The sequence below is a fragment of the Aedes albopictus genome, chromosome 3, assembly GCF_035046485.1.
Source record: "Aedes albopictus strain Foshan chromosome 3, AalbF5, whole genome shotgun sequence".
NCBI classification, from domain to species: domain Eukaryota; kingdom Metazoa; phylum Arthropoda; class Insecta; order Diptera; family Culicidae; genus Aedes; species Aedes albopictus.
The window spans coordinates 319,816,588-319,835,819 of NC_085138.1; the positions used below are offsets into that span (position 1 = coordinate 319,816,588).

The 19,232-nt window shown below is 27.5% G+C and overlaps 1 long non-coding RNA gene across 1 annotated transcript; it reads left to right on the plus strand.

The window, feature by feature from the left end:
* Window positions 1-5,328: 5,328 nt before the first annotated feature.
* Window positions 5,329-18,858, plus strand: LOC109397768 (uncharacterized). Its single transcript, XR_003894742.2, has 3 exons — window positions 5,329-6,289; window positions 6,349-6,892; window positions 16,905-18,858. It is a non-coding gene; the product is annotated as an uncharacterized LOC109397768 (long non-coding RNA).
* The last annotated feature ends 374 nt before the right edge of the window (window positions 18,859-19,232 follow it).

Consider the following 19,232-nt stretch of genomic DNA (forward strand, 5'->3'; position numbering starts at 1 on the left):
TAGATTTAATAATCTACAGAAAACAACGTTTTTCTGCGGAAAGCTACGGAAAATCTACGGATTTTTCATCTGCATCTACGGAACAAAAATTCGAAAATCCTCCCCCCCACTCATCACTTTTCATATACGGAGTCACTTGCGAAAAAATCTGACATCACTGGGAGGGATGCCACATATACCGATTTTTCTGTAAGATACACTGAAAATAATCGAAACGCCTCATCCATGTTCTTTTACACGTTAATTTATCGTTTAAAACAGCACGCTATATTAACGTGTAATTCTTTTGAATCAGATGTTGAATAGTTTAGGTTCTAAACCACTGTCTTTTACACATGATTTTATCGTGTTTGACAGTATGTTTATGTATCGATAGAGCAGGCCTGGTATCGAGTCACTATTTAGTGACTTGGCCACTATTTTCGGGTCGGTCACTAAAAAGTCACTATTTTCATGATGTTTCAACTAAAGTCACTTTTTCTGTTGAAAAGTCACTATTTTCAACTACACTGAAAATAATCGACACGCCTCATCCATGTTCTTTTACACGTTAATGTATCGTTCAAAACAGCACGCTATATTAACGTGTATTTCCTTTGAATCAGATGTTGAATAGTTGAGGTTTTGAACCACTGTCTTTTACACATGATTTTATCGTGTTTGAAAGTATGTTTATGTATCGATAATGGAGATGGTTCGCCTATAAGGTAATGTACATCACCGAACTCGCCCGCGTTAAGTATCTCTTAGCTTACTTCATTTTTTGATGAACAGGGGCCCGCACCTGGGTGCCTGGTACTGATATTCTAAGAAATTTGACATTTCGGCATTAACATGTCTAAAGGGTCTAACTCGTTTTGTAAACAAACATTGTTTCTGTCGCTGTAGGGTCTATCTCGATCCACCCACGCATCTGGGGGCCGTTATCAGAAAGATCTATCTTCGCTCTTTCTGATAACGGCCCCCAGATGCGTGGTCGGATTGAGATAGACCCTACAGCGACAGAAACAATGTTTGTTTACAAAACGAGTTAGACCCTTTAGACATGTTAATGCCGATTTATGATGCCAAACTACACTGAACGAAACCCCCCGCCCAAGATCGACTGAGAGGCGATACGATCACGCCCCTTAACGACATTTGGTCGGAAAACGTACACTGAACGAAAACCCCATCCCGAAATCGACTGATTTGTCCGACCATCCAGTCCAAATTACCAAAATCGTGTTTTCGAATGACGAATCAGTCATACGGCAATCACCCTAAAAAGCGGATGACGATCATCTTATTCGCGTATGAGTCGACGCACGCTATGTGAATGAATATTAGTTGCAAAGCGAAGGCCACACTGATGCACCGAATTTAGTCATCGATAGCGTAACAAGTTCCTTGATCGTCACACCCGGGACGACATGCTTCGCATGTTCTATCCTGGACATGTCATATTTTTTGAAAAGGGTGCCCGCGAAGGTACCCTGGCCACTAAAGCACATAGTTTTTGAGACAGATAGCGGTGACATTATTGTTATCAATCGCTAAAAAACAAAGTTGCTCGGCCATATGGTCGACCTTCTGTTTTCGTATCACTGTCATCCGGTTTTAAGATGACATCATTCGGTCGGTGGACCATACGGTTTTCGACCGAATGTCGTTAAGGGGCGTGATCGTATCGCCTCTCAGTCGATCTTGGGCGGGGGGTTTCGTTCAGTGTATGGTCCTCCGACCGAATGATGTCATCTTAAAATCGGATGACAGCGATATGGAAATAGAATGTCGACCATATGGTCGAGCAACTTTGTTTTTTAGCGATTGTTAACAATAATGTCACCGCTATCTTTTTCAAAAAATTATGTGCTTGGCCAGGGTACCCTTGCGGACGGGCACCCTCTTCAAAAAATATAACATGTCCAAGATAGGACATGCGAAGAAAAATTGTCAATGTCCCGGGTGTCACGATCAAGGAACTTGTTACGCTATCGATGAATAAATTTGGTGCATCTGTGTTGCCCTCGCTCTGCAACTAATATTCATTCACATAGCGTGCGTCGGCTCATACGCGAATAAGACGATCGTCATCCGCTTTTTGGGATGATTGCCGTATGACTGATTCGTCATTCGAAAACACGATTTTGGTAATTTGGACTGGATGGTCGGACAAATCAGTCGATTTCGGGATGGGGTTTTCGTTCAGTGTAACGTGTTTTACACATGATTTCGAAAAGTAGATTTATGACTGGTTTGACACGTTAAATTCAGATGTTTCCCAAGTGGTGAAAATTCATGTTTGAAACATGTGGCTCGAACGTGTAGAATATTTTCAGTGTATTTTTAATGTTTTGTGCATAAGCATTCTGTCCCATTGAAGTTTAGCCATTGAACACTGAAAATAATCGACACGCCTCATCCATGTTCTTTTACACGTTAATGTATCGTTGAAAACAGCACGCTATATTAACGTGTAATTCCTTTGAATCAGATGTTGAATAGTTGAGGTTTTGAACCACTGTCTTTTACACATGATTTTATCGTGTTTGACAGTATGTTTATGTATCGATAATGGAAATGGTTCGCCTATAATGTAATGTACATCATCGAACTCGCCCGCGGTAAGTATGTCTTAGCATACTTCATTTTTGGTGAACAGGGACCCGCAGCTGGGTGCCTGGTACTGATATTCTAAGAAATTTGACATTTACGATGCCAAACTAACGTGTTTTACACATGATTTCGAAAAGAAGATTTATGACTGGTTTGACACGTTAAATTCAGATGTTTCACAAGTGGTGAAAATCCATGTTTGAAACATGTGGCTCGAACGTGTAGAATATTTTCAGTGAAGGTAAAGTGATGAATATTTTTGAACTACATATTATCGAAACAAATATTGGTGAAAAATCTGAATAAACTTGTAATGGCATCCTCAGAAATAAAAAGTAGTGGATTTTCATTAACTAAAATAAGGATTTATGGAAATATTTGCCAGAACCCTTGGTAAAATTTTCGGCGGAATTAACGTTACAACTATCGATGTCGGCCTCGAAATATGCTCCTGCATGACCTCCATGACAATTTCTGCATGAATTCATGCAGGATTATAGCAAAAACTATTAAATATTGCTTGTGAAATTTTATCATTAGCAAAAGCTTTTGTCTGTATTTCTGTATGTATGATATTCTAGTTCAATGTCTGGAAAAATTTCCTGATAAAATTCTTTGACGAATGTTTGGAAGAGAAATCGTTGAAATGATATCTTCCAGTAATTTTCAAAAATTGTGCACTATTTTTGACAAGTTTTTTCGAGAATATCGCCAAATACTGTTTTGACTATTTTGTTTTCACCTTTTTTGCTTATGTACATTTATGAAGCTTATTGACAACAATAGCTATCAACACTTATTATTCCCTGAAGAAATTGTCTATATATCAAAACGTTTGATGAAGGAGAAAACATGTCTGTTCGATTGCAGCTGGGGCATCCCAAACTTCCCAGATTTCCAGATAATTCAGTCACTAACTACTTTGTTAACTCAATGACTCCCTCTGGAACTCCACGGAGAATCCGCTCGAAAACAAATGAGAAATTGCACCTCGAACTATTTTTAGAATTTCTTCGGAGCATCAAGGAAGGTGGAGGTATATGGAACATTCCGGCGCAACAACCATTGGTTTTAAATTGATCCCTGCGAGCTTTGGAGGACATAAAAGGATGCTGAAAATCAAAGACCAATTTCACTTAAGGAAATGCACAATACTAATCAATAATTACCTCCAATGCTCTGGTATTTAACTTAGGAAAACCGTCTGCAATCAATCTACTGCATTGACTGTATTGAACGAGGTCCGGGCGGGTCCGATTTTCCTAAGAGACAGTTTCATCGGCAATTGGGTTGTTTAGTGAATAAAATATTGCTTTTTTCTATAGCCTAATCGAAAGAGCTCATTTTTCTGAGTATAACGTGATTTTATTGGATTTCAACAACTTTGTTTTGATGGTTAAATCAACAAAACAATTTAAATTTTCGTGGATAGAATGACAGTTCAATCGTTAAAGTGACAGTTCGACCCGAACAAAAAATTTTTCCCATACAAACTTTAAATGCATTTTAAAAATAGTTCCCGGACTCCAAAAATTATGAAATTTTGGATTTCGACTAATTTTTGGGCGGAGAATCCAGGGGAGAATCCGATTATGAAATAATCCGGATACCATTGTACAATTGTTTCATTTCCTTCTCGCTCGGTACAGCTGGAATGAATAAAAATTAAAAGTTTTGAAGCAAATTTCACGAAGAAAAGTGTTTAAAATAATTGATACCTTCACACGACTTGGCTGCACATTTTTTCGATGCTGCTGATTGGCGCGGAACCCGTTGTTTTGATTCCGGATCAAATCAGCCAAACTTCGAAATTATGTGTGGATAAACATAATTTTTAACTACACTGAAAATATTCTACACGTTCGAGCCACATGTTTCAAACATGAATTTTCACCACTTGGGAAACATCTGAATTTAACGTACGCACGGAAAAATATTAAAACCCAAAGAATAAGTTTTAAAAACTCAAATTTGGCTAAACTGCTTTTAGTTTTAACTCAAAGTTGGGTTGTTTTCTCCCTCGCCCCACCGCAATGTTGTCAAAAACAAAGAGAGAAGCACCGACGCATCCGCTGCTCTTCCGTGGAAGAAGCCAAATTTGGGTTTTCTTGAGTTAACCCAAATTTGCGTCATTTGAGGCCTCCGTTGGGTGAAAATAACTTACCAGTGAGTTAATTTTTTTGCCGCTCTCAAACGAGAACTACTCACTCACCACTTTTGCTGTTTGACGCAAATTTGAGTTGTTCCACGGAAGACCGGGATTGCGTCAAAACAACTTAAATTTGGGTTGATTTGTAGTTCCGTGCGTACTAAGAAAATTGACATTTGTGATGCCAAACTAACGTGTTTTACACATGATTTCGAAAAGTAGATTTATGACTGGTTTGACACGTTAAATTCAGATGTTTCTCAAGTGGTGAAAATCAATGTTTGAAACATATGGCTCGAACGTGTAGAATATTTTCAGTGTATTGTTTATCCAGAGAAATCTTCCAACCTGGCGGAGTGAAGAAGACGAAGAAGACCTATTCCGCAAACGTCAAACTGCTACACACTTTAAAAAATATGCACACAACCTATCAACAAAAATAAATTGTTGAATATTTTAATTGTGTTTAATGGCGTTCAGCAGCACTTAAAAGTGCTGAAACTACACCTTATATAGTTTAAAAATAAGTTACATATTGTGGCACCAATTATGATTACATAAACCATAAATAGAACAATAGACCATTCCCGTGATTTTTTTTTATGTGCTCAACGGCTTTCCGCCAATTTATTGAACAAACTTTCCCAAAGAACCCATACGTTTTGAAGCCTCTAACTATTGAAAAACAATCAAAAACCTGCGAAGTAACACTTTACCCTAACGTCTCCTATAAAGTATTTCACCCCAATTCCCGTCGTACCCCTTTCTCCTCTATGGCTTGACCACAGTGATGTGGTGAGTTTCTGATCAGCAAACTGTCAGATTTTCGGTTTGTTTTGATTGAGTTCCGCGCTCACATTTCTGTGTATCGACGAAATTCGAAGGAGAAATTCCAACGACGTTTCACCGTTCACCTTCAAGGCTACCCGAACGAGATTCCGGATTTCGTTGGCCGGAAGATATCCCGGATCCAAAATCAGTGCATCAAGATCCTGGACTTGTATATGCGGAGGTTGCTGGACGATAAAGTGATCTCCGGACACGACAGATCGTTGAGCAGCTGTGTGTTTGATCGTGTAGCAGAAACGGTTCCGGGAAGCCAATCTAATTCAACGGCATCCAGATTTACGGCCATCCAAGCTGTACCCGTACAAGAGAGCGTTCCGAAAACAACTGACCGCCGGAGAAGAATATTGTGTGGCAAAATACGATTGCCTTATGCGAACTACGGAGCATTACGGAAGGAATGTTACGGGAGCGGGAGAAGAGAAGATAGCGGCCAACGAAGGTAGAGATGGATGAGGTTATTATATTGATTTTGGAATTGGAACAGAAGTTTTCCCTGCAGATTTACAACGGCAACCGTCAGCGGATCGACGAAGATCTTCAACAGCTGACGGAACACAGAATGCGAAGCTGGAATCCTACAGGACGTGACCTGGAAAATTAGCACCGCAAGCGTATCGAATCACGACTCGGATTGGACCAGAAACTCCCGGAGATTAAATGCCGTCGGCAGCAGGGAGCTGACGAAAAGCAAGCGTAAGTTTAATCAGTTGAAGCTGAATATTCACTATTCTATCTAAAATTTGTTTTTTTAGTATGCAAGATTTCCTCGCAGTTTTTGTTCGATCTCCCAGAAGTTGCATGGAGTACATCCGGAATCGACCTATGACTCGCTACAACCCTAGGAGCTGCCATATACCAGGAAATCCAGTACAATCATATGAACAGTGCCTGCATTGTGATGATTCTGAACGTCGCCACCGGAGCTACGATTAGGCGTCCAACAGCCCCAGCGCCTAGCAATAGTGCACTTACGCACTTAATGACGAAACTGCGCACCCATTTTACCCATGTGTACACGGGCCGGAAGCGAACGAACTGACCGCAGCATTGGCAAAGATGGTCACATCAGTACTATGTCCTATTTTGGTGGAAGCTGCAGCTCAGCAGAGCTACTAAATGCATCCAGTACGCATGTGCGCTTCTGTGATCGAGGTCAAGTTAGACGACAATACCGCGCTGCATGCTGATTGCGTTCGCCATCTGCACTACCCTACTGGCAGTGGTTCACATGCTTACCTTTATGATCAGTACATGCATCCTGCCGAACGTCGAAACTATTTGCAACCAACACAGTAGGTATCTTGTTTGTGAACGAATGATCTCACTAACGCATACACTGGTAAATCGAGAGGCCGGGACCCTGCGGTGATTGATATTGTTACTGTTTGAAATTGACATCCGCTGCTGGGCCAAATTCTCAGTAAACTCAGTACGATGATGGCCTGGTCCTCGTGTGTATTTCGCGTCCAGAAGAATGTTACACATTTTTATGTGATCTGGAAAATATGAGCTTGAGTAAATCTCATAGTTCTGAGCGGTTTTCAATGATCGGTGGTTTCGTGATCATATCATTCCGTGCGGATCATTTGATGGTTTTCGTTTTACATAGGGTATTGTACCATTTGGGCAGTTGCCGCTATAGCAAAGTCAATTTCAAACCGATTGATTTGAATTTTTGTACAGAGTTAGATACTGTACGTGCCTAACTCTATACAAAATTTCAAATCAATCGGTTTGAAATTGACTTAGTTATAGCGGCAAGCGCCCAAAATAGGTACATCTGCCCAAATGGTACAAGACCCTACTATAGTTTCTTCGAACAGCTTTCTTCTGTCAATCTTTAAATTCTGATGGTTTTATACCGTGCACTGAGCGAAAAATTCACTTAAATTCTACTGGAAATCTTAAGTAGATTTTTTCCATCTAACTTAACATTTGAAACTTAAATGATTAGTAATTGAAAATATTCTACTGAAAAAATCCTTTAAAATTTAAGTGAAATTTTTCACTGCCAAATCATATGAATTTAAAATATTTTTTAGTATAATTTTACTAGTTTTAGCTATTATTATTATTTTATATTAAGGTTAATTCAAAAATTTGGTTCGTCTCCGTGCCATCGGAGACCACCAAATGGTTCCTTTGATAAAGAGGAACATCTGAATTCACAGAACATATTGCCATCATCACACTCATGCATGGTTCGTTAGTGATGGGTGACAACTACATGCTTCTATTTTGCATACTTTTGACTGCAGTAAAAACCACTTGAAAACCATATACAATTTAAAATACGATACAGTGCGAAATTTCCAATAACTTTTCTTTGGAGATTCACTATACTTTCAAGCGGGTTTCACTTAACTCATGTAAACTCACTGAAAAATTCATTTTCGAAGGGTTACTTGACTTTTTCCAGTGAAATCAAAATGAAATTTCCTCTCAGTGTGCGAGTACCATATTACCCAGTACGGAGGGTTAGCCTAACATTAGCCTAATGTGAGACTAACTGAGCAGCATGTTAGGCTAACTTTTTGTCTCACTTTTGGCTAATGTTAGTCTAAAATTAGACAGATATGACACACTTTTGTTAGACATGTTGCAAATTCGAAACATGTTTGTTAGTCTAACATTAGACTAACGTTAGACATGTTTTACTATGGGCTGTTAGACAAATGTTAGGCATAAATTTTATGCTGCTTGTTTTCATTCCAGCTGTCATCCGAGCAAGAAATAAGATGATTGTAGTAGTGAACTTTTGTCGACGTTCACTACTACAACCGTACTCTTGCCTCGAATGAAAGCTGGACGAAACAAATTCAATAAAAAAAAACTCGGAGCCTGTTCAATTTTAACTTTAATTTTAATTTTAATTTTAATTTTAACTTTAATTTAAACTTTAATTTGAGTTTGAATTAAATAAAAATTAAATTAAATTTAATTTAATTTAAAATTAAAATTCAATTAAAATTAAAATTAAATTAAAATTAAATTAAAATTAAATTAAAATTAAATTAAAATTAAATTAAAATTAAATTAAAATTAAATTAAAATTAAATTAAAATTAAATTAAAATTAAATTAAAATTAAATTAAAATTAAATTAAAATTAAATTAAAATTAAATTAAAATTAAATTAAAATTAAATTAAAATTAAATTAAAATTAAATTAAAATTAAATTAAAATTAAATTAAAATTAAATTAAAATTAAATTAAAATTAAATTAAAATTAAATTAAAATTAAATTAAAATTAAATTAAAATTAAATTAAAATTAAATTAAAATTAAATTAAAATTAAATTAAAATTAAATTAAAATTAAATTAAAATTAAATTAAAATTAAATTAAAATTAAATTAAAATTAAATTAAAATTAAATTAAAATTAAATTAAAATTAAATTAAAATTAAATTAAAATTAAATTAAAATTAAATTAAAATTAAATTAAAATTAAATTAAAATTAAATTAAAATTAAATTAAAATTAAATTAAAATTAAATTAAAATTAAATTAAAATTAAATTAAAATTAAATTAAAATTAAATTAAAATTAAATTAAAATTAAATTAAAATTAAATTAAAATTAAATTAAAATTAAATTAAAATTAAATTAAAATTAAATTAAAATTAAATTAAAATTAAATTAAAATTAAATTAAAATTAAATTAAAATTAAATTAAAATTAAATTAAAATTAAATTAAAATTAAATTAAAATTAAATTAAAATTAAATTAAAATTAAATTAAAATTAAATTAAAATTAAATTAAAATTAAATTAATATTAAATTAATATTAAATTAAAATTAAATTAAAATTAAATTAAAATTAAATTAAAATTAAATTAAAATTAAATTAAAATTAAATTAAAATTAAATTAAACTTAAATTAAAATTAAATTAATATTAAATTAAAATTAAATTAATATTAAATTAATATTAAATTAATATTAAATTAAAATTAAATTAAAATTAAATTAAAATTAAATTAAAATTAAATTAAAATTAAATTAAAATTAAATTAAAATTAAATTAAAATTAAATTAAAATTAAATTAAAATTAAATTAAAATTAAATTAAAATTAAATTAAAATTAAATTAAAATTAAATTAAAATTAAATTAAAATTAAATTAAAATTAATTAAAATTAAATTAAAATTAAATTAAAATTAAATTAAAATTAAATTAAAATTAAATTAAAATTAAATTAAAATTAAATTAAAATTAAATTAAAATTAAATTAAAATTAAATTAAAATTAAATTAAAATTAAATTAAAATTAAATTAAAATTAAATTAAAATTAAATTAAAATTAAATTAAAATTAAATTAAAATTAAATTAAAATTAAATTAAAATTAAATTAAAATTAAATTAAAATTAAATTAAAATTAAATTAAAATTAAATTAAAATTAAATTAAAATTAAATTAAAATTAAATTAAAATTAAATTAAAATTAAATTAAAATTAAATTAAAATTAAATTAAAATTAAATTAAAATTAAATTAAAATTAAATTAAAATTAAATTAAAATTAAATTAAAATTAAATTAAAATTAAATTAAAATTAAATTAAAATTAAATTAAAATTAAATTAAAATTAAATTAAAATTAAATTAAAATTAAATTAAAATTAAATTAAAATTAAATTAAAATTAAATTAAAATTAAATTAAAATTAAATTAAAATTAAATTAAAATTAAATTAAAATTAAATTAAAATTAAATTAATATTAAATTAATATTAAATTAAAATTAAATTAAAATTAAATTAAAATTAAATTAAAATTAAATTAAAATTAAATTAAAATTAAATTAAAATTAAATTAAAATTAAATTAAAATTAAATTAAAATTAAATTAAAATTAAATTAAAATTAAATTAAAATTAAATTAAAATTAAATTAAAATTAAATTAAAATTAAATTAAAATTAAATTAAAATTAAATTAAAATTAAATTAAAATTAAATTAAAATTAAATTAAAATTAAATTAAAATTAAATTAAAATTAAATTAAAATTAAATTAAAATTAAATTAAAATTAAATTAAAATTAAATTAAAATTAAATTAAAATTAAATTAAAATTAAATTAAAATTAAATTAAAATTAAATTAAAATTAAATTAAAATTAAATTAAAATTAAATTAAAATTAAATTAAAATTAAATTAAAATTAAATTAAAATTAAATTAAAATTAAATTAAAATTAAATTAAAATTAAATTAAAATTAAATTAAAATTAAATTAAAATTAAATTAAAATTAAATTAAAATTAAATTAAAATTAAATTAAAATTAAATTAAAATTAAATTAAAATTAAATTAAAATTAAATTAAAATTAAATTAAAATTAAATTAAAATTAAATTAAAATTAAATTAAAATTAAATTAAAATTAAATTAAAATTAAATTAAAATTAAATTAAAATTAAATTAAAATTAAATTAAAATTAAATTAAAATTAAATTAAAATTAAATTAAAATTAAATTAAAATTAAATTAAAATTAAATTAAAATTAAATTAAAATTAAATTAAAATTAAATTAAAATTAAATTAAAATTAAATTAAAATTAAATTAAAATTAAATTAAAATTAAATTAAAATTAAATTAAAATTAAATTAAAATTAAATTAAAATTAAATTAAAATTAAATTAAAATTAAATTAAAATTAAATTAAAATTAAATTAAAATTAAATTAAAATTAAATTAAAATTAAATTAAAATTAAATTAAAATTAAATTAAAATTAAATTAAAATTAAATTAAAATTAAATTAAAATTAAATTAAAATTAAATTAAAATTAAATTAAAATTAAATTAAAATTAAATTAAAATTAAATTAAAATTAAATTAAAATTAAATTAAAATTAAATTAAAATTAAATTAAAATTAAATTAAAATTAAATTAAAATTAAATTAAAATTAAATTAAAATTAAATTAAAATTAAATTAAAATTAAATTAATATTAAATTAAAATTAAATTAAAATTAAATTAATATTAAATTAATATTAAATTAAAATTAAATTAAAATTAAATTAAAATTAAATTAAAATTAAATTAAAATTAAATTAAAATTAAATTAAAATTAAATTAAAATTAAATTAAAATTAAATTAAAATTAAATTAAAATTAAATTAAAATTAAATTAAAATTAAATTAAAATTAAATTTAAATTAAATTTAAATTAAATTTAAATTAAATTTAAATTAAATTTAAATTAAATTTAAATTAAATTTAAATTAAATTTAAATTAAATTTAAATTAAATTTAAATTAAATTTAAATTAAATTTAAATTAAATTAAAATTAAATTTAAATTAAATTTAAATTAAATTAAAATTAAATAAAAATAAATTAAAATTAAATAAAAATCAAAACAAAATTAAACTAAAATTAAATTAAAATTTTATTAAAATTTAATTAAAATTTAATTACCTTTTAATTAAAATTTAATTAAAATTTAATTAAAATTTAATTAAAATTTAATTAAAATTTAATAAAAATTTAATTAAAATTTTATTAAAATTGAATTCAAATTTTATTAAAATTTTAATAAAATTTAGTTAAAATTTTATTAAAATTTTATAAAAATTAAATTTATTAAAATTTTATTAAAATTTCATTAAAATTTTATTAAAATTTTATTAAAATTTAATAAAAATTATATTAGAATTTTATTGAAGTTTTATTAAAATTTTATTAAAATTTTATTTAAATTTAATTACAATTTTATTATAATTTTATTAAAGTTTTATTAAAATTTTAATAAAATTAAAAAAAAATTGAAAATTTAATTGAAATATAATTAAAATTTTATTAAAATTTAATTTAAATTTTATTAAAGTTTTATTGCAATTTTATTAAAATTTTGTTAAAATTTTAATAAAATTTATTGAAAATTTAATTAAAATTTTATTAAAATTTTAATAAAATTTATTTAAAATTAAATAAAAATTAAATAAAAATTTAATGAAAAATAAATCAAATTAAAATGACTCACCGACACGATGAGGCCAAACTTAACGGAATCGGACACTGTTTTGGAGATGACTGGTTCCGGCAACGGTACGACGAGAACGAACCGGACTTATTGGCCAGTAGCAGCGGCGAGGAGCTGACGGGTCGGACGACGGAACGACTGAAATGGTTCTTACCAGGTTGTTACGGTTTTAACTAATTGAAACGCGCAATTTTTATCATTTTCCCGACCGACGAACGCTGCCGCAATCAACGAAGTTATTTTTTTAACTGCCGTTCAGGCAACTGTCAACAATGCGCGAAAGAATCGAACACTGAGCATAATTTCGGGGTTATGATTTATGCTCTCCAGAAATTTTCGATGAGCAACATATCTAACAAATGCCTAACAGTGTCGAACGCCTAACTTCCTCCGTGCTGGGTATAGACTATATTTTGAACCCGTGTCACCACGTACCTTGCAGGTATATGTATACCCAGTACGGAGGGTTAGCCTAACATTAGCCTAATGTGAGACTAACTGGCCAGCATGTTAGGCTAACTTTTTGTCTCACTTTTGGCTAATGTTAGTCTAAAATTAGACAGATATGACACACTTTTGTTAGACATGTTGCAAATTCGAAACATGCTTGTTAGTCTAACATTAGACTAACGTTAGACATGTTTTAGTATGGGCTGTTAGACGAATGTTAGGCATAGATTTTATGCTGCTTGCTTTCATTCCAGCTGTCATCCGAGCAAGAAGTGTGATTGTAGTAGTGAACTTTTATCGGCGTTCACTACTACAACCGCACTTCTGCCTCGAATGAAAGCTGGACGAAACTTTAATTTTAATTTTAATTTTAATTTTAATTTTAATTTTAATTTTAATTTTAATTTTAATTTTAATTTTAATTGTAATTGTAATTGTAATTGTAATTGTAATTGTAATTGTAATTGTAATTGTAATTGTAATTGTAATTGTAATTGTAATTGTAATTGTAATTGTAATTGTAATTGTAATTGTAATTGTAATTGTAATTGTAATTGTAATTGTAATTGTAATTGTAATTGTAATTGTAATTGTAATTGTAATTGTAATTGTAATTGTAATTGTAACTGTAATTGTAATTGTAACTGTAATTGTAATTTTAATTTTAGTTTTAATTTTAATTTTAATTTTAATTTTAGTTTTAGTTTTAATTTTAATTTTATTTAATTAAATTATTTAAGTATTTGATATAAAATTAAATTAAAATTAAATTAAAATTAAATTAAAATTAAATTAAAATTAAATTAAAATTAAATTAAAATTAAATTAAAATTAAATTAAAATTAAATTAAAATTAAATTAAAATTAAATTAAAAATAAATTAAAATTAAATTAAAATTAAATTAAAATTAAATTAAAATTAAATTAAAATTAAATTAAAATTAAATTAAAATTAAATTAAAATTAAATTAAAATTAAATTAAAATTAAATTAAAATTAAATTAAAATTAAATTAAAATTAAATTAAAATTAAATTAAAATTAAATTAAAATTAAATTAAAATTAAATTAAAATTAAATTAAAATTAAATTAAAATTAAATTAAAATTAAATTAAAATTAAATTAAAATTAAATTAAAATTAAATTAAAATTAAATTAAAATTAAATTAAAATTAAATTAAAATTAAATTAAAATTAAATTAAAATTAAATTAAAATTAAATTAAAATTAAATTAAAATTAAATTAAAATTAAATTAAAATTAAATTAAAATTAAATTAAAATTAAATTAAAATTAAATTAAAATTAAATTAAAATTAAATTAAAATTAAATTAAAATTAAATTAAAATTAAATTAAAATTAAATTAAAATTAAATTAAAATTAAATTAAAATTAAATTAAAATTAAATTAAAATTAAATTAAAATTAAATTAAAATTAAATTAAAATTAAATTAAAATTAAATTAAAATTAAATTAAAATTAAATTAAAATTAAAATAAAATTAAATTAAAATTAAATTAAAATTAAATTAAAATTAAATTAAAATTAAATTAAAATTAAATTAAAATTAAATTAAAATTAAATTAAAATTAAATTAAAATTAAATTAAAATTAAATTAAAATTAAATTAAAATTAAATTAAAATTAAATTAAAATTAAATTAAAATTAAATTAAAATTAAATTAAAATTAAATTAAAATTAAATTAAAATTAAATTAAAATTAAATTAAAATTAAATTAAAATTAAATTAAAATTAAATTAAAATTAAATTAAAATTAAATTAAAATTAAATTAAAATTAAATTAAAATTAAATTAAAATTAAATTAAAATTAAATTAAAATTAAATTAAAATTAAATTAAAATTAAATTAAAATTAAATTAAAATTAAATTAAAATTAAATTAAAATTAAATTAAAATTAAATTAAAATTAAATTAAAATTAAATTAAAGTTAAATTAAAATTAAATTAAAATTTAATTAAAATTTAATTAAAATTTAATTAAAATTTAATTAAAATTTAATTAAAATTTAATTAAAATTTAATTAAAATTTAATTAAAATTTAATTAAAATTTAATTTTAATTTAATTAAAATTTAATCAAAATTTGATTAAAATTTAATTAAAATTTTATTGAAATTTAATTAAAATTTTATTGAAAATTTAATTAAATTTTAATTAAATTTTAATTAAAATTTTATTAAAATTTTATTAAAATTTAATTAAAATTTAATTAAATTTTAATTAAAATTTAATTAAAATTGAATTGAAATTAAATGAAAAATAAATCAAATTAAAAATAAAATGACTCACCGACACGATGGAGCCAAACTCAACGGAATCGGTCACTGTTTTGGAGATGACTGGTTCCGGTGACGGTACGACGCGAACGAAACGGACTTTAGTGGCCAGGAGCAGCGACGATTAACTGACGGTTTGGACAACGCAACGACGGAAATGGTTCCTACGGGGTTGACTAATTGAGACGAGCAATTTTTTTCTTTTTCTCGACCGATGAACGCGATTTTCAAGCTGCCGCAGTCAACAAAGTTTTTTTCCACTGCCTTTTGCTCAACTGTCAACGATGCGCGAAAAAATCGAACATTCAGCATAAATTCGGGGTTATGATTTATGCTCTCCAAACATTTTCGATGAGCAACATGTCTAACCAATGCCTAACAGTGTCGAACGCCTAACTTCCTCCGTGCTGGGTACGGGCAGCGGCAACTATATTGCCACCTAGATTTTTGAGAATGTCTTTAAAACTAAAAAGGGTTTTGTGCATGTAACCATGTATATAATCAATAGTAGGGTATTGGTTCCCTTATTAAGCATATAGCTCCCATTTTCATCCTATGAAAAAAAAAGAACAATATCAATCGGTGCCGTAATCGCTTGTTTTCGAATAGGATGAATATGGGAGCGTGAGATTACTGAAGGCACGGCACACATACCATATGCGTTGACAACTTGTCTAATTTTCTCGGCCTTATAAAGAGTTAATCAGAACCCCATTAAACGAAACCTCAATTAGGTCGGTCGATTAATGGGCCAATTGTGGCACTGACGCTTATGGGAACTTTACATAGGGATTGACCTACGTATCCCCTCCGTTACCAATTCTTAATAGTGGAGCGGACCTGATGTGATGGTTAGAACCCTTGACTATCACGCCGAGGACCTGGGATCGAATCCCACTCCCGACAAACTCGCAAAATGTGAGTTCTTCCTTCGGAAGGGAAGTAAAGCGTGGGTCCCGAGATGAACTAGCCTAGGGCTAAAAATCTCGTTAATACAGATAAAAAAAAAAATTCTTAGTCAAAATCAATTTATTGAAGCATTTCTTAATTAAGCAATAATATTGAAGCATTTCTTAATTAAGCAATAAGAATTCCCCCAAGAAGTTCCATAAGAATCGTCATCTTACGATACTAATTGTTAACAAAAGTCAAATTATTAACCAAAACTACTTCTCGTTGCAATACCAGTTCCATAAGCTTAAATGGTGCCCTATTTGCCATTTTACCATTTCAGCATGTGGCCAGAAAAGTCAAGGACATTTTCAAAACGAAACAATTTTTGATAGCACAAAAATTCCAAATTTCTTCCGTATGATTTTGATAAATATACATTGGCCCATATAACGCGAATGTAACTTCAAATATATTTCTGATGACTTCAACAATAATACACAAGTTGCATTATTCATACCTTCTATTGAATGCTTTATCAAAATATTGCTATGTAATTGAAACTTTTTATATATTTTGTTGAAAATAAAAATAGTCCAACTCGTATATTTTTACGTGATGTAATTACCAAACGTTCCATCAACACACTTAACAATACCTTTCATACCTTTCCAGCTATTCCTGTCCACCATGAACAAATATTACACCAATCACGATAACATTACTTTCTGGAGGAGTTGCGTTTTGAACCATTGACCTACATCATCCATGCGGGTAGTCTATCATTAGGTTATTTAAGAAGTAGTTATTGTATTATTTACTTAAGGTTTGATAAATAAACTAGGGTGGGCTAGGGGAAAGGGGGGGAGGGTGGTGGGAGTGCTATAAAATATTACCGAAAATACCTCACGCATCGTAAACGTCTTAAAGGATCGCATCATCTCGTTTATTCGTTCATAAATATTTTTTTACTCTCGCTGGCAAGGTGATGAAGAAACAGTTGGCTATTTCCAAGAACTTCTGGAGTTGTCCCAGATGTTCTTGGAATATGTTTGCTCTATATTTGTTATAACTTATAAGGTTCACCACGTCCTCCCTTGCAAGGTGATGCAAAAACATTTGGCTATTTCCAAGAACTTCTGGAGTTGTCCCAGTTGTTCTTAGACTATGTTTGCTCTAGATTTGTTGTAGATTTTAAGGGTCACCACGTCCTCCCTTGCAAGGTGATGCAAAAACATTTGGCTATGTCCAAGAACTTCTGGAGTTGTCCCAGTTGTTCTTGGATTATATTTGCTCTATATTTGTTATAGCTTTTAAGGTTCACCACGTCCTCCCTTGCAAGGTGATGCAAAGCATTTGGCTACGTTCAAGAACTTCTGGAGTTGTCTCAGATGTTCTTGGACTATGTTTGCTCTAGATTTGTTGTAAATTTTAAGGTTCACCACGTCCTTCCTTGCAAGGTGATGCAAAAACATTTGGCTATGTCCAAGAACTTCTGGAGTTGTTCTTAGACTATGTTTGCTCTAGATTTGTTGTAGATTTTAAGGTTCACCACGTCCTCCCTTGCAAGGTGATGCAAAAACATTTGGTTTATGTCCAAGAACTTCTGGAGTTGACCCAGTTGTTCTTGGATTATGTTTGCTCTAGATTTGTTGTAGATTTTAAGGTTGACCACGTCCTCTCTTGCGAGGTGATGCAAAAACATTTGGTTTATATCCAAGAACTTCTGGAGTTGTCCCAGTTGTTCTTGGACTATGTTTGCTCTAGATTTGTTGTAGATTTTAAGGTTCACCACGTCCTCCCTTGCAAGATGATGCAAAAACATTTGGCTATGTCCAAGAACTTCTGGAGTTGTCCCAGTTGTTCTTAGACTATGTTTGCTCTAGATTTGTTGTAGATTTTAAGGTTCACCACGTCCTCCCTTGCGAGGTGATGCAAAAACATTTTGTTTATGTCCAAGAACTTCTGGAGTTGTCCCAGTTGTTCTTAGACTATGTTTGCTCTAGATATGTTGTAGATTTTAAGGTTCACCACGTCCTTCCTTGCAAGGTGATGCAAAAACATTTGGCTATGGGACAACTCCAGAAGTTCTTGGACTGTGCTCTAGATTTGTTGTAGATTTTAAGGTTCACCACGTCCTCCCTTGCAAGGTGATGCAAAAACATTTGGCTATGTCCAAGAACTTCTGGAGTTGTCCCAGTTGTTCTTAGACTATGTTTGCTCTAGATTTGTTGTAGATTTTAAGGTTCGCCACGTCCTCCCTTGCAAGGTGATGCAAAAACATTTGGCTATGTCCAAGAACTTCTGGAGTTGTCCCAGTTGTTCTTGGATTATGTTTGCTCTAGATTTGTTGTAGATTTAAGGTTCACCACGTCCTCCCTTGCAAGGTGGTTCAAAAACATTTGGATATGTCCAAGAACTTCTGGAGTTGTCCCAGATGTTCTTGGATTATGTTTGCTCTATATTTGTTATAGCTTTTAAGGTTCACCACGTCCTCCCTTGCAAGGTGATGCAAAAACATTTGGCTATGTCCAAGAACTTCTGGAGTTGTCCCAGTTGTTCTTGGATTATGTTTGCTCTAGATTTGTTGTAGATTTTAAGGTTCACCGCGTCCTCCCTTGCAAGGTGATGCAAAAACATTTGGCTATGGGACAACTCCAGAAGTTCTTGGACTATGCTCTAGATTTGTTGTAGATTTTAAGCCCAAGGAACATTCACTCATTTAACCAACATTGCAATGACATTTTTATTCCACATTTGATTGAATTACAGTTTAACATTATTTCATCACAGCTTGTAATCAGGCGTTGTTCAAACAAAAGTGGAGAAGTTATTCAGCAATATTTTCTGCAAGCGCGATACAGGCTATACAGTCGGAAGTAAACTGTGTTATATCAGCCTCATATTAAACTTGTATTCAGCTATAATAACCTGCTGCAAAAACAAAAACAAATTGACGTGCGAGGTGCAATTATAGTCCAATCATGTTTATTTGTCGCATCT